Source organism: Panthera leo, chromosome A2 (genome assembly GCF_018350215.1).
Source record: "Panthera leo isolate Ple1 chromosome A2, P.leo_Ple1_pat1.1, whole genome shotgun sequence".
Lineage (NCBI taxonomy): Eukaryota > Metazoa > Chordata > Mammalia > Carnivora > Felidae > Panthera > Panthera leo.
This window is the reverse complement of record NC_056680.1, coordinates 27,044,407-27,069,220: the sequence shown is the minus strand read 5'-3', so window position 1 is coordinate 27,069,220 and position 24,814 is coordinate 27,044,407. Positions and strand designations below refer to the sequence as shown.

Below are 24,814 nucleotides of genomic sequence, written 5' to 3'. Positions count from 1 at the left end.
AACAAAATTAAAAATAGACTCTGGCTGATAGAAGCAAAATAGGAATTTATTGAAAGGATGTTGGGAAACTCAGAATCACAGGGGGAAGGCCTGAAGAACCAGGCTCAGTACCAAGGGAAGCCAGGCAGGTGGGATTCAGGCTTACATCACAGCAGCCTGCAAGAGCACACAGATGCTAGGGTGCCTGGGTATCTTAGTTGGTTAAGCATCTGACTCTTGATCTGAACCCAGGTCATGACCTCATGGTTCATAAATTCGAGCCCCTCATCGGGCTCTGTGCTGACAGTGTGGAGCCTGCTTGGGATTCTGTCTCTCCCTCTCTCTGCCCCTCCTCTGCTCACTTGCTCATTCTCACTCTCACATGTGCTCTCTCTCTCTCAAAATGAACTTAAAAAAAAAAAAAACAAGAGCACACTGACTTTAACCTCTGCGCTGCTCCCCTCTAGCATGATCCCTGCCACCAGATTCTGAGGGACACCCTTGATGCCCCTGGAAATGGGCTAATGTTCATATCTCTGCTGCTGCTAGCAAGAACTGTCCATGTTCAGTTTTTTATGGCTTTAATACACTTCCATCATGGGTTTTACTCTTTTTCTAGGATACCAGACAACCTAAGATATGTCCTAAACTATGCAAGCTATTCAACTGCTCCCACACAACCCAAACCTTTAGCAACATGTGTGACCAAGGGTGACCTGGCTAGATGAACAGTATTCCTGGAATCCTGAAAACTCCAAGGTACAAAAGTCCCTTCTAGCCAGCACAGAAACAGGAAAAGGTCTAAACATTTTAAACTTTTGAAATGAGTTCTTGACCTACTGTTTTGTTTTGAAAGAGACCTAAAATAAGCACTTTCATGGAAAATCCCAATAAGCCCGAGAAATAGTCCAGGGGTCTCCTAGTTCACTTTTCTGCATTTTATTGTTATATTTTATGAAACCGTATTTAACTATGCTTCCAAAAATATGCTTCTGATTCAGAGAGTAAATTTTTTTTGTCTATTTAGAGAGTGACAGGCATCACCTAGTTGCTATGCTGAATTCTACAATTCCAGCAACTGTCACTGACTTTCTTCATTGAAAATAATCAATGGCTTTGACAGATAGAAAAGAAAGGATGTAGGGACATATTTTGATGCATCTTGACAGCATATTTTAGAGTGGCTGTCCCTGTCAATTTCTGGTCTTTGATTTTTTCGTTATCAGGACCCAAGGGAAAGTTCTTAGGGTCACTGACTCTGAAACTTCCCCAAAAATAAAGGGCAAAGGATACATAGAACTTGTCTGGTTTTTATCTGCCAATGTATTTTATATTTTAACTCTTCATTTTAGCCTGGTTTAGTTTCAACAGAGTTATAAAATTTGGAAAGATTAATCTGGACACAAGGTGTATGCTTCCTTGGCAATGAGAAAATGCTTGGATTGACAACTCTGTACCAGCTACACTTCATTCTTGGTTCTTTTATATGAGTCTAAGTAATTTTAAAACTTTATTAGGAGATTCTATGAAATATTAAAATTCTCAGGCCATAAGAGAGAGTTAAAGGACAAAAGGCATTTTATTATGATTTATTACATATACCCAGAATTTCCATCATTATGGTTACCTGAATAAGTACAAACATTCTTTATTAAAACCTGCTATCATATAAAAGACTTTTCTTTGTATAGAGAAAGAGAAGAGTTACATCAGCAACTTGTCTACACTTAAGATGTTCTCTATCCTCCCAGCAAAAAAAAAAAAAAAAATCTGTTGTGCTAAATAATTTGAAATACCATTTTGTTAATAGGTAATTAAAATGCATAGCTAATAGCTAATGGGCATCCTGAGACTGTAAGCTAAAGCTACATGCTGTCACTTAAATGACTCCCTTGGTTCTGGCAGTTGCCAATATGGGGGAAACTCCCTAAGTCTGGATCCATGGGCAGGTAGAACTTCCAAAGCTAAGACTATCCTTCAAATTGGGTTAGCTTGGATCCTAGTGAGACAGAAGGACCTTTGAGCCACAGCAGAAATTCCTGCTTCTTTGAGTTGTGACCATGGGTGCAAGTCAATACAAAATACAAGACCAAGAACATGGAATGGCTTCCCAAGACCATGGTCAGTCACTGCTTGTAGCCTTCTCAAAGGTTGTATTGTCCAGCTGGATTGATGTAGTACCTAGCTTCCTTGCTTAACACCTCCTGATAACTTGCCTGACATCTCAAAGAGTTTCTTAAAATATTCTTAAACCTTTGGCATCCCTTCCTGCCCCGGGCCTCATGAATAAAACATTTACCCAGTCAGCAGCTTTGGCAAAGAGGAAAAGCCAAGTTCCATCCATCAATGTCAAGAGCTGAATTACCCAGTGATCGCAGAGACTTTAATAACTCTGCTTCTTTATGACGATGTTGGTAAATAGCCCAATGCTGACAGCATCTGGGGTTTTGGTAGGTATTCCTTTTCTAGCCTGGCAACATACCACCACTATGTGCAAATGATGAGTGGCCATGATGATCCCAGTTGTTCTGTGTTTTCCCATTTGCAATCTGTATTGGTGTCCTAGGGCAACCATAACAAAGTACTACAAACTAAGAAGCTTAGACAACAGGAATGTATGGTCTCACCATACTGGAGCTAAAAGTCTGAAACCAAGGTAGCAGCAGAGTTGATTCCTTCTGAGGGCTTTGAGGGAGACTCTGCTGCTCTCCTAGTTTTTGGTGGTTTTCTGGCAATCTTTGGCTTTCCTTGGCTTATTGAAGATTCACCCCTATCTCTACATTCATCATCACACACATTGCCCTTGTGTGCTGCTTGCCTCCTTTTAAAATCTCCCCTTATTAGATCACCAGTCACATTAGAGTACCACCCGACTCCAAAAGGACCTCAACTTAACTAATTACATCTGCCATGACCTGATTTCCAAATAAGGTCACATTCTGAAGTACAGGGGGCTAGGGCTTCAACATATGAATTTTAAGAGGACACAATTCAATCTGACAATCCTTTCTACCTTCTCCAAAATGCTTTTTTTTCAAAGTGCATTTCTTTTTCCTGTTGGTTGCAGGAAGATTAACCAAACCTACTCATAAAAAACTAATAGGGATTTATTTAGGCCGAATAAAGTCTGGGCTTCATATGCAATCCGATTCAGTTACCATGAGAATCAATTTAATATTATACTGTTTTGTGAGGCTAATGAGTAAAGCAATTTCGGTAGAAAATATATATTGGCGTTTTATAAGCAGGTTATTCTAAAACACTCTAAATTGACAATTTTTTAAAAGGAAGTCAAATAAGCTTATCATTTTATATTTCAGAAGTCCACTTTTGAATATGCAGAAAATATTATTTCTTTTCAAATTTCTATAGAAGTATTACTTGAAACTAGTAAGTTGCCAGATTGGGGTTGGCACAGTAAAAGGGAAAGCACTAAATTTCTAGATGAGAAGTCACAGGACCACAAAATTATTAATAATCCCAGATGGTTTTACTAGCTACTAAACAAAGACAGTATCATATTTTTATGTTTCCTTATGAGCCAGGACCTTTCTATATACTGAAGTACATATAAAACACGTCCTCAGTGAACACACAGAAAAAAATTTCCTAGTCTACCCAGAATAAAAACACACTTCTGGTTGCCTGTTCCATGATAGTAATCTCATCACCTATGAGGATTTTTTTCACATATCCACAAAGTAAATATATATAAATATATAATATATAAAAAATATATAAATTTGAGATACATGATCATGAGCCTCTGTACATAAACACAAACACAATACAATTCAGTCCAATGAAAGGAATCAAATTGAAGGGAAGAAAATGCTTAGCATCATCTAGGAAAAATAACTGGACACAGAGTTCATTTCTTGTGGGGTCACATTGTTTGTATAGCCAGGAGCTACCTCATTATTCACACCCTTCAATTCTCAAGTAATGAGCAGCCCACACACACACACACAGGTTTTCCCTATAAAGAAGAACCAAATCCAAACAAATTATTTTGATCAGTCTTCCCTTCCATCATTTTCTCCTCAATTTGACAAAGATATCAGGAATATAAAACCCTTCCACAAAGTAATTCCTTTCTATACCTATCTACCCCAGACTCTATTAAGAACTGGTAGGATTAATTCTTCCCTGAAAACCCATCAACTGACATCAGCTCATAAACATAACTAGAGCCTTCTTCAAAGTAACTGACCACCTACCCCCATCTTACACATGGTGCTATCATTTTAAGTACTGAGAAGAAACTTCCGTGTGGCTGGTTTTTGTTGTGTTCTATTAAGAAGAATTGAGTCATCTTTAATAACATTTGTTTGCAGTTTTACAAAGCACTCTTTCAAGTACACTTGATTAACTCTCTCCCTTTGAAAATTATATTTGATATAGGCAATAGTGTCCACCTAAATACAAACAATGTTTTTGGCTATTAGAGATGTATTAATATAGAAGGTAGTACAGTTCATCTATTACTTGCAATCCTCTTTGCCTTTCTATTTGCATGCTTTGTGGTTAGATGGGTATTCTGCATCTGGGAAGACAAAAAGAACAATGACTAAGACTAATCTTTGCAGTATGCTCAGGGACTATTTTCTTGCTCAGGTGGGGTTTCATTTCCAGGTATCTTTTCTGATAAGTGGGGAACTTTCTCACAAGGACTACACTATCTTCAACATTGACATCTTTATGTTAATTTCATCACCACATGATTTCCTCAGGAAGCACCAGTTGCAGGCCCACTTCTCAGAGTGACCTACTGAAAATAAAAAGATTTAATTGTTTAAGACCTATGTTCCAAGGATTGTTCTTATTATTAGTTACTGTCGGGGTTTTGCTGAGTCTTGTTACTAGTCTCAAATGCATGTTTCATCCCTTTCTCCAAGAGCTAGCCCAAGGCTTCTGGAGATCACAGGAAGTTCTAAATATAGGCCATTAGCCAATGTCAACGTGAGCTGTGGCCTGTTGCATGTGCTGAAGTGGAAGAACCCCTCCACAGCAAGCTCTGGTAAATTCTCAGAGGAGGCACATGAGGAAGTGAGCATCCCTCTCTGTGATGCCCTGAACTTCGAAGATGTATTCAACCAAGGTGGGCAAACAGAATTCTCAGAGAAGTTCTCTGAGGCTTCAGTAAGGTCTGAATTGAGAAGAAATTTTGAAGACAAAGATGGTAATGAACATTAATACAGAGAAGCTTCCACAGCTCATTATTAACCACAATCAGAGCATGTCCATCCCTGGAACATATGTATCTTTAATTAAAGCTAAATGTACTCTTTTCAACTTCTCCCAGCTTCAATCTGAGACCAGAGAAGTAGACCTAATGTCACAGTTGAGAAAATGTTACAATAGGAATTGGCAGAGAGCCCAGATAGGGTCAGAAAGCATCCAGGTAGTGACTGGGGTAAGGGAATGTCATGCACAGTCACCATCATTATCATATCACTCAAAGTTCTGTACTTGAGAAGTTACAGAAAAACCTAGTTCTTCCCCACCTCTGGGGCTTTGCTTATGTTGTTTCTGGTGCCCCAAACATGATTTTTCTGGATTTCACAGGCATGGCTCCTCATGCCAGATTTCTTCTCAAATGTCAGCTCCTTAAAAGAGCCTTTACTCACCATCAGTAATTTATCTCAACTATTGCCTCACATCCTCATTGGGCCACATGCCCCTGAGAGCAGAGACTATATCTCAACTTCACCAGGAAAATGCATAGCATACAAGATCCCAAGAAAGGTTGGCTGAATGGATATATTCTAGACAGCACTATCCAACAGGACTTTCTGGAATGATGGAGATGCTCTATATTCTCTCCTCAGTATGGTAGCCACTAGCTACATGAGACTATGGAATACTTATACTATGCCTAGCATGAATGGAGAACTGAATTTTTAATGTGATTACATTTAATCAGCTTAAATCAGTTTAAGTTTACATTTCAGTAGCCAAATGTAGCTATGGGCTGCCACATTGGAGAGTGTAATTTTAGGACAAACCCCTACCCACCCTCAATAAGGGCACACAATTATTCCCAAAGAGCTAATCTGACTTGAAGAGAAGGAGCTACCCTGAGCTGGAGTTTGGTGTTTTCATGAGCTACTCAGCCATGTCTCTGCAACCTAGAAATTATTATTAACCACCATAATATTTTTCCTGGTTATGCTATGAAACAAGATAATTTGGACCAAATTTGTAATAAGTTAATATTTTCTAATTCATTTTGTCAATTTCATACACGCAAAACTCAAACTTTGTGTGTGCATACACGCAAAACTCAAACATCTTTAAAATGAATAAAATAGTTAATAACTTAAGTGAATTCCCTAGTGTCTGTTCAACCAAAATAATAACATGAACCAGAAGAGGTGCTTTATTGATTCAATGGGTTGTGGCCTTGGAAGGTAGAGGCTTCGTTTGCCAATTCCAGGTGATGTTTATCTCCAGAGTCCTGACACAGCACTGGCATGGAGTACGCACTTGGCAAATATTTTGTGCTGTTGTTGTTTGTTTGCTGACAAATATTTTTTGAATACATAAATAAAGCATAGGGAGTCATTGTGTTCAGTTACTCAGATTTACGTATTTTTCTCCTTTTCTTCCCCCATTTATTGTACTTAATTTATCAACTGAAGAAGTAAAAGCAGATGGATGGGGAAAGGTAAGTTGTAGAATAAAAGGACTTTTCTGTGTATGTACTCAGGTTTCTCAAAGTGACCCAAGCGATGGGTCAGCATCAAGAGAACAGGAGAGCCACAGACCCAGGCAAAGTTCAGATTGGAGGGACGACACTGAAGGTCCCACTGACCAGTGTCACTTTCATCCAGCCCTGAAGATTTGCTCTTAAAAGAGTATCATGGGATGCCAAGGAAGGAAAAAAGTACAACAGGATATAATTGGCAAATGAGAAACCAAGGCTGTTCTGCATCAATTTGATCTGAATTCAGTTGCTCTTGAGATTTGCAGTTCTCTCTCTCCAAAAACACAGATCCTACAAGCTCCTCTCACTTGTACAGCAGAGAATCACACTACTCTTCTCTTTCCTTTAGGCTCCTGTCTTGCAAGTGGATCCAGATATAGTTTGCACTTCTTATTTGAAAGTGGCTGCTCTAATAATCACCCTTGCCTGTATCTCTCTCTCTCTCCCCCTCCTCTGTCCCTCCCCCCATCCTTTTCCTCTCTTTCTGATATAATGAATCACAGTCAGAATTTCCTTTTTTTGATCTATTTAGAAAAATAGGCTCATTGCCTCAATATTGACAGCAGCTACAGCTGGATCGCCCCAGGCCAGAAATCCTTTGTCTGAAACAAACAAACAAAAATTCTGCCTCTCCTCATTTCCCCACTGAAGCCTGTCACCTGCCTCTCAACTGGGAATATAACCCACAGGCATTTACATCATGAGGTTTGTTTCTATAAGTTACAGCAAAAGGCAAAAATGAGCATAGTTCTCTGGCAATCAGGCAGATTTCCCAGTGCCTAATTTGTTAGGGATGTCATTTCTATTAATGCCTATGTGTCAAAACTGCAGCCCATATTTTAATTTCACCATAAATCACATTGTGCCACTTAATAATAGAGAGCCATCAGGAATTATTACTGAGAAGACATATAGGACTTTATGAAACTAAGTTGTATATTGACTTTTGGTTAACTTTTCAAAATAGTTTCATTAAGTTTATGTCAAAGGAAGAAATGAAGGAAAAGAAACAAACATTTGGACTCCCAGAGTAGTAAGTTTTGGCAAAGAGTAACAATAAATGTTTTTGTTCCCTATTTGCAACTTATCATCCATTCCATTATGCATTCTGTGGAGCACCATTTTTCTTTAAATGGGTTTGATATGAAATATCTTGTTCTACAGGGTCAGATGTTATTATGCACCAATTAACTCAGAAACCAGCTGTGCCTGAGAAGTAGACTTGGAAAAATAAATGTTAACACTGAAGCTCTCTTTCTGCTAAATGACAAACTTCCACAAAGCACAAAGTAAGGTTTAATCTAATCTCTTTGGTAGCTATGATGGAATGTCAAAGCATTTGTGACACCACATCCAGGAAAATACTAATTTCCAATGTGACTAGACAGTAGTGAAAATCAAATGCAAAAATTCTTTGCCTGTTATGGTTAATCATCAACAGATCAAAGAGAAAACACATGCCAGCTTTCAGTCATATGTTAAACACTTACTTATAGAGAACAGTATGCATAAGAAACACCTGTCTTCATATTCTGATTTTTTAGAAAGATAGTGGGTACATCTCAAGAAAATTCACCCATCAAGAGTTTGTCTTTTACATAGTAAGGGCCTTCTCCAACACCATGGACATCACCTTCTCCTAGACTCGATTGCAATTTTACAACAGAAATTTACAAAGCTTTCAGAAGCTTTTGGTTAAAAATGAGAAATTCTTTACATAGCAGAAGGTGGTTCTCTCTCTTCCTAATTCTCTGACCCAGCAAAAATTACTGTCATCTCTCTGCCCAGTTGAGGGATATTGATTCTCCTGCTGCCATGGCAACACATTAGGTGTCAGGTCTGTGTGTCTTATACCCAGTGTCTAATCTGTTCCTCCTGGCTTTCGGATTTTGACACTTTCTAAGCCTTAATTAGTTTATTTGATGGGACCTGCACATTTTATTTTTATACTAAGTAGCTATTGAAAACATAGTCATCGAGAGAACAGATCACAGAGGTAAAAATTGGTCTACTGTCAGGCCGACCAGAGATGACAAAGAGTGAGAGTAAAGTGGGAGGCACAAGCTCCGCTTGCTGCTCCTCTGATATTGGGGAAAATCAAAACAGTTTTTGCCATCTGTCACATAGCACACTGTGAAAATTATGGAGCTGTTCGTTTCGACGTCTGAGGAACATTCTGCCACTGTGATTAGATCACAATAATATTACCTAGTCGCTAAAGGTTTGGATCAATGCTCTTTAATATTTTTCTTCTCTGAGAATCTCTGCCTTAACTTATTTTTCAGTGGGAACATCTGCTAAGCAATTCACTTAGAGATAAATATTTCACACAGGTAAAGCACTTAGGATGGGAGTCACAGTACAGCTGATAACTTAGTTAAGTTCAGAGAGTTAATCATAAAAGAAAATAAGGGGAACAAATTTCACAAAGGATTACCATTGTAGAACAAAATGTTACCGGAGAGCAACAATTCTCAAAGTGTGGCCCACAGAACCCCAGGGGAAGGAGGATGGTGGGGTTGGGGGGGGGGGGGGCAGGGGGGGGGGGGTTGTCCAAAGAACCCATGGGGAAGCCAACAGGTCAAGACTATTGTTGTGATAAACCTAAGACACTATTGCCTTTTTCACTATTTTAACCTTTTACACTGATGATGTGAAAGTAATGGTGGTAAAATTAAGTGGATTAGGAGTGCCTGGGTGGCTCAGTTGGTTAACTGCCAAATTCTTGATTTCAGCTCATGTCATGATCTCACAGTTCTTGAGTTCCAGCCCCTCCTCAGGCTCTGTGCTGACAGTGCAGAGCCTGCTTGGGATTCTCTCTCTCCTCACTCTCTGCCCCTCTCCTGCCCTCATGCTCTAAATAAATAAATATTAAAAATAAATAAATAAATGGTTTAGCACAAATCAAGGCAACTTCTCTCTTTCTCTCTCTCTCTCTCTCTCACACACACACACACACACACACACACACACACACACACACCACCCTCTCTTCCCTCCACACTGGAATACAGAAAAAAGAGGAGGACGAGACATTGACCCTTTAAAAATTACTTGAGGGACGCCTTGGTGGCTCAGTTGGTTGAGCATCCAACTTTGGCTCAGGTCATGATCTCGCGGTTTGTGAGTTCAAGCCCCGTGTCTGGCTCTGTGCTGACAGCTCAGAGCCTGGAACCTGCTTCAGATTCTGTGTGTGTGTGTGTGTGTGTGTGTGTGTGTGTGTGTGTGTGCCCCTCCCCCACTCACACTCTGTCTCTCTCTCCTTCAAAAATAAATAAACATTAAAAAAACTTTTTAAGTTACTTGATAAGGGAGTTAAAAACTTTTAACTCTGTTAAGTCTTGGCTCTTGAGTGCATGTCTTTTTACTATTCTGTATGACAAAATGGTAAGGTTGCACACCCACTTTCGTTGCTAACTGAAATCAGACAGCTGTCTCAAGGAAAAGCACTTGTGTGGTTGAGCAGAGAGCTGAACCAACCACTTTCTTAAATAGAACACAACTTTTACTTGAAAGAACAACGGACACGCAATGGTAGTGACACTTGAGTATTTGGGAGACATTTTTTTTCTTCTAAATTAAAGAGCATGAAACTGTCATTTCAAGGAGAACTTACATTATTTGTTGCCAATGATGAAATGTGAGCTTTCAAGCAAAATTAACTGTTTTTGGAAAAATTTTTATCTGTGAGCTTAAAAGCTTCCCACTACATAAAAATTTTTCTGATAATGTGGAGCGTGAGATTAGTGAATATATTTTTATATTGTACACTGAAATGTGTCAGCATTTGGCAGAACTGCACCAGTATTTTCCAAATGATCAATACATGAAATTACAGAATCTTTCAGAAGTAAAAGGCCCTTTCAAAATAAAAGGAAGACCAACTGATTTTAATTTTACAGAATATAAAACATTAATTCATATGGTTTCTGATTTCATACTTCAAATACCTTTGGAAAAACCACCACTTGTCAAGTTTAGGAGTATTATCAAAGAAGAATACCCATGATGATCTAAAAGAGGACATTAAAATATTCATCTCTCTTGCAGCTACACATCTGTGTGAGACCAGATTTTATTCATGTACCTCAATCTTCGTGAACCTACCACAACAGAATGAACGCAATTGGCAGATAAAAGAATCTGTCTTATATTAATCCAAACACTAAAAAGTTTTGAAAAATTGTAAAAACATTATCACTCTTCAAATTTCTTTTTGTTTTGGAAAACATAGCTATTGTTCATTTAAAAATGTAGTTATTATGTAAAGGTTTTACTTACTTATTTACTTACTTATTTACTTACTTATTTAGAGTGAGAGCAGGGGAGAATCAGAGAGAGAGAGGAAGAGAAAGAATTCCAAGCAGGCTCCATCCTGTCAGCACAGAGCCCGATGCAGGGCTTGAATTTACAAACTGTGAGATCACGACCTGAGCCGAAATCAAGAGTCAGAAGCTTAACTGACTGAGCCACTCAGGCACCCCAAGGTTTGTTATTTTAAAAATAAATACACAAATTTAATATTTATAACTAATTTTTAATAAAGTAAATATTTAACCAAAGTCCTTTAAAATCCTTAATAATTTGTAAGTGTAAGGGATCTGAGACCACAGTTTGAGGGCAATTATTCTGTAGAAGGCTAATGGAGGGACTGCCCAAGGTACTGAGAACACAAACCAAGGATCCAGGACACACAGGAGGATAGGTTCTTGGAAATCAGTTGCACCATCTAGGCAACAATTAAATAACTGCTTCATAGCCAGTCTGTAACCTCTAATCCCCAAGTATAGACAATAAAATTCCAGATCAAGGGAAGACAGCCCAAGCTTAGCCCCAGGACATAATTCTATTTTCTTGGTAAGACATACTTCTCTTCCTTTTTTCATCCTTCCCTAAATTAGCAACATCCCATTTCACATTAACATAAGCAAAATGCTTTCAGATCACCAGAAAATCTGTAACCAATTATCATTTATAAAAACAGAAGGCAGGACAAGAAGTGACATGTTTCACCTTTTAACAAACACCATTCTGAATATGTATAATACAAGATAACAGTAACATTCTGCTCCTAATGCATCTTATGCTATTTAAATGGAAATCACAAAGCCTAATATCACTAATGCATGGCTAATGGTATACTAGCAAATATGATACGATGTTTCTGACAGTGATTGGCATCTTGGACCAATGTAACCATTCTAGACCATCAGATTAAAGACCCAGATCACACTAATATCAGAACAATTTTGAGAGGTAATACATCTTGCAACACTTAGTACAACTCAATGATTCAAACCTTCAAAAGCATAAAATATTATCCCATAAGCAGAACATTTATCATCCAGGGAATGAGTGAAACCAAGTAAGTCAAATTAAGAACTATGTTCCCCATGTATGTTTTTCAGAATAAATCGAATAGTAACCATTCTTTAGCATGGACTATTTGGTAGCCTACCTCCAATTCTGAGGAGACTGGGTTCTTGGTTTCCTATCAGTAAATGTAAAGAAATAACACTTATTCACCTGAGTGCAGCACCATCCAAGCAGCTTGACAACTGGATCTGCCATCTCAACTTTCATCACAGAACTAGGAAATATAACAAAAGAATTATCAAAATCCAGCCTGGAACTATTCTATATTTCTTCACCTATTTTGCTTCTTCCCTTCTGAAATGAATGGCAGCTTTGGGAAAGGAGACATGAGGGATGAGGCCACATGCCATTCTCAAGAAGTTGCCCTCTGGAGCTCACCTTTCCAAGTAGGAAAACCACCTTTTCTTTGCTTCTGCCTCCCCCCATCCACACCCTGCAATAGGTTTGTTTTCTCTTTCACTGGCTATGAAAACAGTGATGCTGATTTTATAATGGCAATACCAGGGTATGTACTTTGTTTTAGACTACGAGTCAATTTTCATAGTACAAAATTAAGACTTCCACATTTCTAAGTCTACTGAGACAAAAATAGCAACACTAAAAGTGTCGAAAGAGTATTATTTTTAAATTCTCCACAAAAAAATGCTAAATATTTATTCCCCCATGCCCCAAATCAGCGAAGTGACATGACCAAATGCTTGAGGAATAACCACTATAAGAAAACACTAAATCTTTAAAAGGAGTATATCCAAAAATTAGTTCTTGGCTTGCTGATCTTCATGGCAGTGGGGGGAGTGACCCTAAGTATCTTGCAAAATTTAGACAGCCCACCTGGCCTCTCCAGCTCATGCACCATTTTCAAATTCAATAAAAGCAATATCATGTTTCCCAAGTAGGAAACCTATTTCCTTGAAACCAGAGAACTTAGCAGCTGATAGCATCATTCCATGAGTCTCCTCTGGTAAGTTATTAAGGAATACAATACAGCTTGGAAGATAATGGTGAGGATTTGGTGTTGGATTTCTCTGGATGTTAACTGAGTCTGGGGCTCTGCGACCAGGCCTTTTTTGTAGCAACAACAGTCTATTCCATTGTTCTGGCTTCTTTCTTTTGTTAGCAAAAGTACCACCCATTTGAGGTGCCTGAGTGGCTCAGTTGGCTAAGCATCCAACTCTTGATTTCAGCTCAGGTCATGATCTCACGGATTGTGGGATCGAGCCCTGAATCAGGCTCCAAGCTGGGTGTGGAGCCTGCTTAAGATTCTCTCTCTCCCTCTGCCCCTTCCCTGCTTGCATGCTCTAAAGAAAAAAAAAAAAAAAAAAAAAAACTCTTAAAAAAAAAGTACCACCCATTTTAAATATGTCAGAATCTGCTTCTGCATACTGCATTTACATTGGTTTAACACCAGATAAAAATTCTTTTAACTTTCCCAAGGCATGTCTTAATAAGACCAGTTTTTTAAATAAAATAGGCTTTCAGTCTCCTCTTCATGGCTAAAATAAGGGAACAAGGCACACAGGGCTCTCTTACAATGTTGTGTGTTATGTTGTGGTTATAAATTTTAATGATTTAGTCTGATATCTCTGTTTTGGGTTCAATATAATAAGCCAAATAAGACAAACAAGCTGTTAAACAGTCAACCCTAGGCAAGATTACCCTTAATTATGTCTTTATTACTATCAATTAAGTCATCACACCAATAGGTCAACGATTCTGTTGTTTCATGATGAAACCTACATAAACACACTATACTGTCAATTGTTAGTCCCTCTTCACTAAAGGATTAAAGTTCTCTATGGCTTTGGGTGCTAAACAACTGTGCAGAATGTTAAAAACACATTTTTTTTTTTCTTTTCCAGCAAGTAGACGATGGGCTCCATGCATAGACTTCAGTAAAAAACAAAATTAAAGACAAATTATGCTTAATTTATATTGCTTAATATTTCCCCTTCACTTCATTCCTCTTCATGTTGCCTTCAGTCTTGTAAAATTATTATCCACAGAAAACAAAATCCCTCTTAGACTCTGCTTTTCTGTTTTCTCACTTCAGGACTTAAAATATGCAAGTAACTTCATCGTCAGGGAAGAAAATACAATTATGCCTCTCTACTTATAGGAGGGACAGTTGTTATGAGCTTGCCACAGGGAGATTTCATTACACCCACATTTTGCATTGAATGCCTTTGTAATAAAGCTAGAAGAATCCCTGTCTCAGGAATAGGCATCAAACTCAAAGAGAAGAGGGATCGTTGTCTTTGACACACGCTGTTTGCAGTTGTTGGTAACAAAGATTAACAGTCAGCATATTCTTTACATGGGGGCTACTTGTCCCGGTAACTGCTCCCTTCTTTATTATTGCAGTAAAATACACAGAAGGTAGAATTTATCATTTTAAAGTAAACAATTCAGTGGCACTAAGTACATTCAAAATATTATACCAACATCAGCATGATCTAACTCCATAGGTTCTCATCACCCCAAAAGGAAACCCTGTGCCCATTGTACAATATTTTAAGCCGTGGAGCAGATACTTGGTTTGGGATCAGAATTTCCTTTTTCTCCCTTTCTATCTGTAATAGATTATTACAGTTGAGAGCATGAACTCTGAAATCTAACTGCCTGTATTTAAATTCTGTTCCTTGTGCCTACTCATTCTTTCTGGACTTTGTTGTCTTCAACTGTGAAATGAGAGCAATCATAAAGCCTCTTATAAGGTTCTGAGGAATAAACTAGGGCATATACAGCCTATTCAGTTAGGTCTGGCAAGCACTAATCTCTCACTAGATGATGGACATATTAGTTTATATTTTTCATCACAACCTTCTGTGTACCAGGCACTATTCCAAATGTTGTATAAATACAAACAACCTTAAATTCCTAATAATCCCATAAAGTAGTCACTATAACCAACTTTATTTTACAGATGAGGAAACTCAAGCACAGAAAAGCTAAGTAAGTTGAGGAGCCAGTATTTAGACTGCCAGAAGCCATGTTCTTAACTACAATGCCATACTGCTTCTACATTATTTCTCCTTATTATACTCACCCCAAAATGTACATGCCTAGTCTTTCCTTACCATACTCTTTCTGCTTCCTGAAGCAGTTTACGGTTGTCAAAAAATAGAGACCATCCATATTCCTGCCTTCTTCATACATCATCTTAAAGTGTTTCTATGTGTTCCTGCCTTTATTTTTCATTAAATGTATGGTTTTTAGACTCACGAGTCAGGTATTAATATCAAATACATCTGAGGCAATGTATATATTTTTTGCATGATATACCATCATTGAGCACAACAGCAAACAAAATCGCATGTCTATTCTCTAGTCTGACACCAAGGTCATGGTTCTACAGGTCATCCTGCAGCCTTGGGGCACGGTACAGGAAATTGTCCCCTACTTAACCCCAGAATGGAGGGGAAGAGAGATTATGGGAAAGCCAGCACATCATCTTCAGAAGTCCAGATCATATAGAGACAGAAAGGGAAGGGGACCAACATCACCTAACCACATGTGCATGCCAGTGTGTGAATGAGATGCCAGTCTAACAAATATGACTTCCAGTTACCATAAATTATTAGCAGAGATCTGCATATTTAAACAAAGCAAGCTTACTGGAAATCCAGGGCAAGATGCTTCATTACATGATTAAAGGGGGAAAAAAGTACAGGTTCTGATAAAATAAATTTCCCTTGAGGCACAATTGTTTTTCTTTGTACCTTCAAAAGGATGAAAGGGCTTCATATTACTTGGAGATATGTCAAATTCAATTTCTTTCCTTTTTTCTCTTTTTCTTTAATTACAAAAGTAATATAAGCTCATTGTAAGGAGTTCAAACAATACAGCAGTATGTAGAATAAAATAAAGTTCTCCTTTTACCATCACCACCTTCCAACCCTAGTCCCCAGAGGCAACCACTGCCAATACTTTAGAACAAAACCTTCAAATACCTTTCCTGTTTTTCTGCACATGTGTGAGTATATATGGATATGCAAATGCAGGGATATACATATTCGACTCTACAAAAATCTAACTTTTGTGTTTATTAGCCATGAGAAAAATCAGGAAAAAGAGAAGATAGATTGTAGAAGTTGAAGACATATTGGGTCTCCCATCAAGAGCTGCTGACACCCAGAAAATAACAACAAATTGAAAAAAATTGCAGAGACCAGGTTGAAATAAGCAGATCTTTTAGCTGAGAACACAAAGCATCATTCAATAAACAATGTATGTCCAACTCTAAACTGTGGCCAATTTAGTTTGATTGGTTATATAACCACTCCTCCTCATCAGAATTAGGTCAATAGTACCACCAGCTCTGAAGATTTATGTTAGGTGATGCTTAGGAATAGAAAAAATTGTTGCATATACTTATCGCTATTCATATTCTTGCTGATTTGACATTTTCCCCAATAGCTTTGCTAAGGCACTGCTCCCTTGCTCAAAATATCCTTCCCCTATCCCTCCATCTACCTAAAGTATATTTGGGCTTCAAGCAACAGATCATTTCCTTCCACCCTGGAAAGACTTTCATCACTCTGACCCAAAGAGGTTCCTTTGCCTTCTGAACTCTACATGGTGAAATATGACACTTTGTGATTAACCAACTATTTTATGTGCTAGTTTGACTTTGTTTTTAACTAGACCACATGCTTCTGAGTTAGGGTATCTCAAGCATTTCCAGGCTGCCTGGCATGGCACACCTACTACTCAATAAAAGAATTTTTGATAAGAAATTTATTTCAGTTGCTGTGGACTGTAACCAGATACTGACCAATGTTCATGGTTTAAATCTCAAGAAATCAATGGTGATTTCCCCAAAGTCTCTAAGTTCTGGATTCTAGGATAAAGAAAGTTAACACACTAACTAGGATTTCTTAACTCAAGGCCCCTTGATAGACATCAGAGCATTGCTAAGGCCTCTGAAATTAAGAGCAACGTTGGGTGTGTGTGTGTGTCCATAAGTATTAAGTATGGGTAGGTGGAGGAAGTCTATGGCTTTCATTAAACGCTCTATAGAGCCTGTGTCCCAAAAGGGTTGAGAAACATTATTTAGGTCATGCAGCAGACACAAAGCATTTGGGGAGAAGGTGGTGGCATTTGAGTAGCAGTGTGGGGTTTGGATAACACTTTACCTCTTTCCATAGATGAAAGTTTGTAGAGGCACTTGTTTCTATCCCTCCATTTAAACCAGATGTTCAAATGTTTGACATTAATAAGCTATCTACCTTTTGATATTTTTCAATGAGTTGAAAAATAGCCAGTCATGACCATAAGCTCCCTGTATGGCAGGAGACGGCAGCAGGGAGGGTTATAATGAGAAAAATGCCTCAGGCCAGAAAAGGTTTACATAAAAATGAGGCCCGAACCTTAATATGATCTCAAACCTCAGTACACCAGTCCACATTCAGTTAAACACATGCACGCGGTACAGCAAATTTCTCTTTCTATTGGTATGTGCTTATGCATAACTGGTATGAATGATCCTTATAATAAAACATGGCTCTGAGAACCTATGTATAATGCTTCAGCTCCTTAGAGGATATTAGTAAGAATGATTCTAGAGTAGAATACTCAAGCCAAAAAGAAGTCTAGTGAGTGGAGCTCATTATTTTTGAAACTTGTCATGCCCCACAATAGGAAAAAATAAAAAAAAAAACAAAAAACACGTCATTTTCTCTGACTTAAATTAGAGCTGGTTTCCCACTGAGTAGTGTGTTGAATCTTTGGCAGAATAACAGATGATGCCTTCGACAATTACATATCCATCTTGGGATGAGACATATCTCGATTTCAAATGATGGAAGCAATTACCCCTTTACAACTGGAAGCAAAATCTGTGTTTCCTGGGAATCGGGACATCTGGGTTTTAGTTTTGAGCCTGCCGTTAATAGGTGTGTGACCTTGGACAAATCAGGTAATACAATTTTCCTCATTTTACTAATAAGGGAGTTGGATTCTGTTTCCTCTGAGTTCCCTTCCATGTCTAGCATTCTAAAAGCTTAGGTATCACTTCGAAGGCAGTAAAAGGGTTAAGCGATTTTTGACGAGAAAACAAGAGGAAAGAGATTTATCTCGCCTTAAGAAATGAATTCTTGAAAACTCACATTCGATTATGAATCCGTAAAATGGATCCTGTTGTTTTATTAGGTATATACATATGCTGTTTTAGATAATTTACTAACATTCAAATTTCAGGTTTCCTGATCCCAGTCTCTCTCTAGAGGTGAATACTATTTAAACACCTACATATGCTGAAGTCAATGTCTGAAAGATGTTCTGTGTTTGCTCATTTTTAAATATTTATTTATTTATTTTGAGAGAGAGAGACAGAGACAGCACGAACGGGGGAGGGGCAAAGAGAAAGGGAGAGAGACAGAATCGCAAGCAGGCTCCATGCTGTCAGCACAGAGCCTGAGGCAGGGCTCGAACTCACAAACCACAAGGTTCATGACCTGAGCTGAAATCAAGAGTCTGACATTTAACCAACTGAGCCACCCAGGCACCCCTATGTTTGCTCATTTTGGATGGTCGTACATCAAGTTTTCTAAGTTCTGTTCACCCAGGACCAAAAATCTCTTTAAAGAATGACTCTGTATAGGGGTACCTTCTAGGGGTACCTGGGTGGCTCCGTCAGTTGAGTGTCCAACTCTTGGTTTCAGCTAAGGTCATGATCTCACGGTTGGTGGGTTTGAGACCTGCACTGGGCTCTACACTGACAGCGTAGAGCCTGCTTGGAATTCTCTCTCTCCCCCTCTCTCTGCACCTCCTCTGCTCACTCGCACCCTGTCAAAATGAATAAACATTTAAAAAAAAAAGAATGTCTTTATTTAACAAGTCTAATTTGCTCAGCTATCATGTGACAATATAGAAAACAGGGAAAGTCCCAGTGAATTTGTTCTTAAAAATTGGGATTTTTAATGTGTAATCTGTTATCTTGAACCAACATCTAAGGAGATTAGAATAATTTATCTCTTTTAGTAACAGTATTACAAAGGGAAGCAAAAGGCATGTACATGTTGACTTGAGAAAATTTTCTTTCGGAGCTGAGGAGAAAAGGCATAGAAGAGGCTCAAGGAATGTGTGATGCTCTTCAGATGAATGACAACAATGTCACCTGGGGAAGGATTTCTTCTCAAAGACTTAGGGTTCACTAGTGTCAGTCACCAGGAAATAAACATAATTGAGAACATGGACCAAAGGCCTTTTGCACTCAACTCAGTTCTGGAGGTAAGTGAGCAAGATCACCCCTGGAAAACACTGTTGACATAAATGAGCTTCTTAGTTTGAAAAATAACCAAATAGCCACTTCCCTGCCTAAAAACCTCAGTTGTGCACAGGTTGTCTTTCTGTATCTTTTCTTTGCGATGAATTGCCCAAGAAACATAATTTCCCCTCAGGATACATTAAGTCAATCACTCATGATATGCAGCTGAATTTTCTATCTGGGCAATGCTTACCTTATGTAGAGAAAATATAATATGTTAAATCAACAAAATTAAATGGGTGATGATCCAAAGAACTCCACATTAACTTTCACCTGCAGTGCCTCTCCATCTTTTGTTCAATGAGACTATGAGGACCTGCTATGTACGAGTTGCCTTAGCAGGCGATGGTGATCCATGGAAGGTAAAACACCATTATCTAGTATCACAGTAACAGAAAGTAAGCCGTTTGAAGCAAGAAAAGAATGTTTCTTGAGTGAAACTATGACTCACAAAGTTTAAGAGAGGCTGCCTTCAACTTGAAGTGTGTGTCTTCGTCTGTAAAATTGGGAAAATACTATCTATCTTATAGGTTCCTTGTGAGGATTAGGTGGGATAAATTACATAGGATCCTGTATCAGTTGGCTCAGGCTGCTAAAACACAATACCACAGGCAGGGTGGCTTAAACAACAGAAATTTATCTTCTCATGGTTCTGGAGACTGGAAGTCTAACATCAAGGTGCCAGTAGGGTCACTATCTGGTTTAGACCTCACATCGTAGCTTGCTGATAGCTGCCTTCTTAGTATGCACCTCCCCCACATCTCTCTGTCTCTTCTTATAAGAATACCAGTCCTACTCCATTACAGCCCTACCATTATGACCACATTTAACCTTACTTACCTCCCTAAAATCACTCTCTCCAAACACAATCACATTTGGGGTTAGGGCTTCAACATATAAATTGTAAGGTAACACAACTTAGTTTATAACAGACTCTTAACACAGTCCCTGGCATGTTAGTTAATATTTATGGAGAGCTACAATGGCCACTGTTATTTTCATAATAGGCATTACAAGTATTTTCCCCCATAAACTCAAGACAGCCTAGGAAGACTGGTTTTAAAAGTAAAAAAGAAAATAACTATAAAATCTTTTGCAAAACCCCCTGAATCCTCACCACCTCCTCAAGGAGATTGTTTTCTTTAGGATGGAACTCAGTACCTGTAGGTTGGGTTCCCTACTGACACATGCCCCCCACCCTTTTTTCAAATGTATGTTTATTTTTTGAGAAAGAGAGACAGAGACAGAGAGAGAGAGAATGATCGCATGTGCATGAGCCAGGGGCAGAGAAGGGGAGAGAGAGAGAATCCCAAGCAGGCTGTGCACTGTCAGCGCACAGCCTGATGCAGGGCTCAAACCCCAAATCCATGAGATCATGACCTGAGCCAAAACCAAGAGTCAGACGCCACTAAGCCACCCAGGTGCCCCAACCTGGCCCCCTTTCTGATGTTGGTCATGAGCATAAAACACTGTGGGATCAGCCGCTCAGTCCCACGGTGGCTGTCCAAACCCCACTCATCATCCTGCAATCAGTTCATCCCAGGTCTAAACAAGGCACTGCAGCCCTTCTACCCACTGTAATACCAACACAGCTGTTCCACTCCAGAAATCAGGGTCCAATCTGCACACAGGAGTCATTAAAGTATTTCTCTTTGCTTTAACGAACAGGCTTCAGAAGGAGTATGCTTTCCAAAATGAACCTCTACAATATCCACTGTGACTCTCCTCTTAGCACAGGGAGAAAAACTATCACTTCAGGAAATTGTGACCATTTGCCCAAACCTTTGTGTGAGGGCCTCCAGTAAGATTTTGTGTAAATCTCAGAGACACAAGCTGGTAAGAAATAAAAGCTGTTTTGTCATCCTTTGAGGATCCAAAACAAGCAAACAAACAAAAACAACAACAAAAACTCTACTTATTCCAAAGAGCTAATTTGCAATGCAAATACTACATTAAAATCAATATTTTATATGCTAACTTGCCTCTCAAAAACAAGTGTCTGCTGAGAATTTGGGGGAATTTATTTACAGGTAAGACCATGGAGTCAGAGACCCTTAACACTAATGCTAGTTTTCCTTGTACCAGACAGGTAAACCAAGGGTAGAAGAATTACCAAGGGAGGAACATATAAATGTCAAAAGTCAATGCGAGTAACTTAACACCCAATCAACTTTCTACTCAAACTAGGTAAGCATCTACAGATACTTAAGCCACTGTAATGACTGAATTTTCCCAAAGTAAAATATATTTCAATGAGAGGTATTTTTATTTTGCCTCAAGATAAAAATAAATAAATAAATAAATAAATAAATAAATAAATAATAAATAATAAACCCTTAATGGGTGATATTCCAAACCTACAAATAACACTCCCCTGCCAAAAATTCTTTCTTCATTTCACCTGCCCTCACCCTAACCTAAGATGTCATCCTCTCTTAACTTAGCCCTGTGCAAAATTCTTCCTTACCAGTATACCTGTTTATATCTATCTATCTATCTTCCCTTCTTCCAATCCAATATTTTTTATTTCATTTAATTGCAGTAAAATATACCTAACATAAAATTGATCACGGCCACCACTGTACATATACAATCCAATGTGATTACCTACATTCACAATGTTGTGCAACCATCACCACTATTCATCTCCAGAACTTTTCATCAACACAAACTGAAATCCTGTACACATTAAATAACTTCCCCTAGACCCTGGAAACATCTACTCTACTTTTTGACTGTATGAATTTGTCTTTTCTAGGTATTTCACATAAGTGGAATTATACAATATATATCCTTTTATGTCTGGCTTATTCCACTTAGCATAATGTTTTCAAAGTTTATCGATGTCGTGGCACATGTCAGAATTTCTCTCCTTTTAAAGGCTGAATAGTATTTCACTGTGTGTGCAGGCATATGTACATACACACACATACACAAACTTTTTTATTCATTTTTTGATGGACATTGGGGTTGTTCCCATCTTTTAGCAACTGTGAATAACTGTGAACACTGATAGACAAGTATCTGAGTCTCTGCTTTCAATTCTTTGGGGCATAGATCCACAAGTAGAGTTGCTGAATCATATTGTATCTTTTTTTAATTGTTTGAAGAACTACCATAACTGTTTTCCAAAGCAGCTGTACCATTTTACATTCCCACCAGCAATATACAAGGGTCCCAATTTCTCCACATCCTGTTTTCTATTTTTTTTTTTTTTTTTTGGTAATAACCATCCTAACAGATGTGAAATACTATCTCATTGTGGTTTTGATTTGCATTTCCCCAATGAATAATGATGTTGAACATCTTTTCATGTGCTTGTTGGCCATTTGTATGTTTTTACTGGAGAAATGTCTATTCAAGTCCTTTGCCCATTTTTATTTTTTTTATTTATTCATTTTGAGAGGGAGAGGGAGAGGGAGAGGGAGAGGGAGAGGGAGAGGGAGAGGGAGAGGGAGAGGGAGAGGGAGAGGGAGAGGGAGAGGGAGAGGGAGAGGGAGAGGGAGAGGGAGAGGGAGAGGGAGAGGGAGAGGGAGAGGGAGAGGGAGAGGGAGAGGGAGAGGGAGAGGGAGAGGGAGAGGGAGAGGGAGAGGGAGAGGGAGAGGGAGAGGGAGAGGGAGAGGGGGCGAGCATGCGAGCACACAGGAAGGGGAGGGGCAGAGAAAGAGAATCCCTAGCTGACATCCATATTGATAGTGTGGAGCCCAATTCAGGGTTTGATCCCAAAACCTGACATCATGACCTGAGCAGAAATTGAGTCAGATGCTTAACATACAGTGCCACCCAGGAGTCTCTGCCTATTTTTAAATTGGGCTTATTGTTGTTAAGGTTTAATATATTCTGGATATTAATCCTTTGTCAGATACATGATTTACAGTCATTTTTCTCATTTTGTTGGTTCCATTTCCATTCTCTTGGTAGTGTTCTTGGTCGCACACAACTTTTTAATTCTAATGAAGTCTTATTTTTCTTTTGTTGCCTGTGGCTTTAGTGTCAAATGAAAAAAGTCATGGTCAAGTCAAATCTCCTGATGCTTTCCCTTTATTTTCTTCTAAGAATTTTATAGTTTTAGCTCTTATGTTTATATCTTTGATTCCTTCGGGGTTATTTTTTGTGTATATTGTGAAGTAAGGATCCAACTTCATCCTTTTGCATGTGGATATCCAGTTTTCCCAGCACCATTTGATGAAAAGACACATTCCACCTCCATTGAATGGTCTTGACATCCTTGTCAAAAATCATTTGATCTTATATGCTAGAGTTTCCTTCTAGGCGCTCTATTCTATTCCACTGGTCTATATGTCTTCCCTTATGCCAATCCCACACTATTTTGTTTACTGGAGTTTGTAGTAATTTTGAAACCAGGAAGTCTAAATTATCTTTGTTCTTTTTCAACACTGCTTTGGTCATTTGAGGTCCCTTGAGATTTCACATAAATTTTAGGATTACTTTTTCTATTTCTGAAAAAAAAAGCTCTCATTTTTTTAATAGGGATTACATTGAATCTGTATATTTCTCTGGGGAGCCTTATCATTTTCATGCTTCTAAGTCTTCCAATTCACAAACACAGGTTGTCTTTCTATTTAGGTCTTCTAAGATTTCTTTCAGCAACACTTTGCAGTTTCCAGTCCAATCCAATCTTGACACAAGAGCCAGAGGGAGCTTTCAAAATTATCAATGATATCATATAGATTCTCTGCCTAAAAGGTTGCAGTGGCTTACTAATATCCCTGCCCATGTACCAACACCCACATGGTCCTGCACAACCCAGACCCCGCCTACTTCCCCAACAGTAAGACACTGTCATGTGAATGACAACTGCCTCTCATGCCTGACTCTCCAGCTGGTATCCTCTGCCTTCAGTTTCTCAACACTGCCAGGCTTTTTCCCCACCTCAGCGTCTTTGTATGTGCTATTTCCTCTGCCTGGAATGCTTCCTCCTGGTTTTCTCTCCTATTTCAGTTTTCCTATAAATAGAACCTCCATAAAGAGGCCACCTCTAATGGTCCTTGGTATTTAGGTACATCCTTGCAGTCACTATCACTGCTCCCTCACTTATGTCCTTCATAGCACATAGCTCACTGCATAGCTGTCTTTCTTTTCCTTTATCTCTGTTTATTGTCCAGAGCCTCCAAAGGAAGGATCTTAACTATCTAGTTTACCCTGTATCTCTATGCCTGGCACATTATTGACCTACAATGAATAATTATTGAACGAGAACAAGTAATGCCATTTATAGCATAGCGGCGTAATATTCTTGTCAAGAAGGTCAGCAGGAGACATGAATGCTGCCAGTGGCCAATAGTTTCAGACATACCAAACCCAGCTGAACCATAGTCACTTTTGGCCTACAAATACAGTGATCTGGAGAAAAGATCTTGCCAGAAGAGAACACTTGGAATGGTTCATGATTAAAAATACTAGTTAAAAGATCCCCTTGGTTCAGTGTCCTAGCTCACTCTGCAGCTTAGAACACTGTCCTT

At 38.7% G+C, this 24,814-nt stretch overlaps 1 long non-coding RNA gene across 5 annotated transcripts in view; it reads right to left on the bottom strand.

Moving 5' to 3' along the window:
- LOC122214511 overlaps positions 1-24,814 on the bottom strand; it is a 161,811-nt gene that overhangs the window by 78,838 nt on the left and 58,159 nt on the right. For all 5 annotated transcript variants that reach the window (XR_006199919.1, XR_006199915.1, XR_006199916.1 and 2 more), the window contains one exon: positions 12,215-12,278. This is a non-coding gene — a long non-coding RNA (uncharacterized LOC122214511). The remainder of the gene's footprint in view (positions 1-12,214; positions 12,279-24,814) is intronic.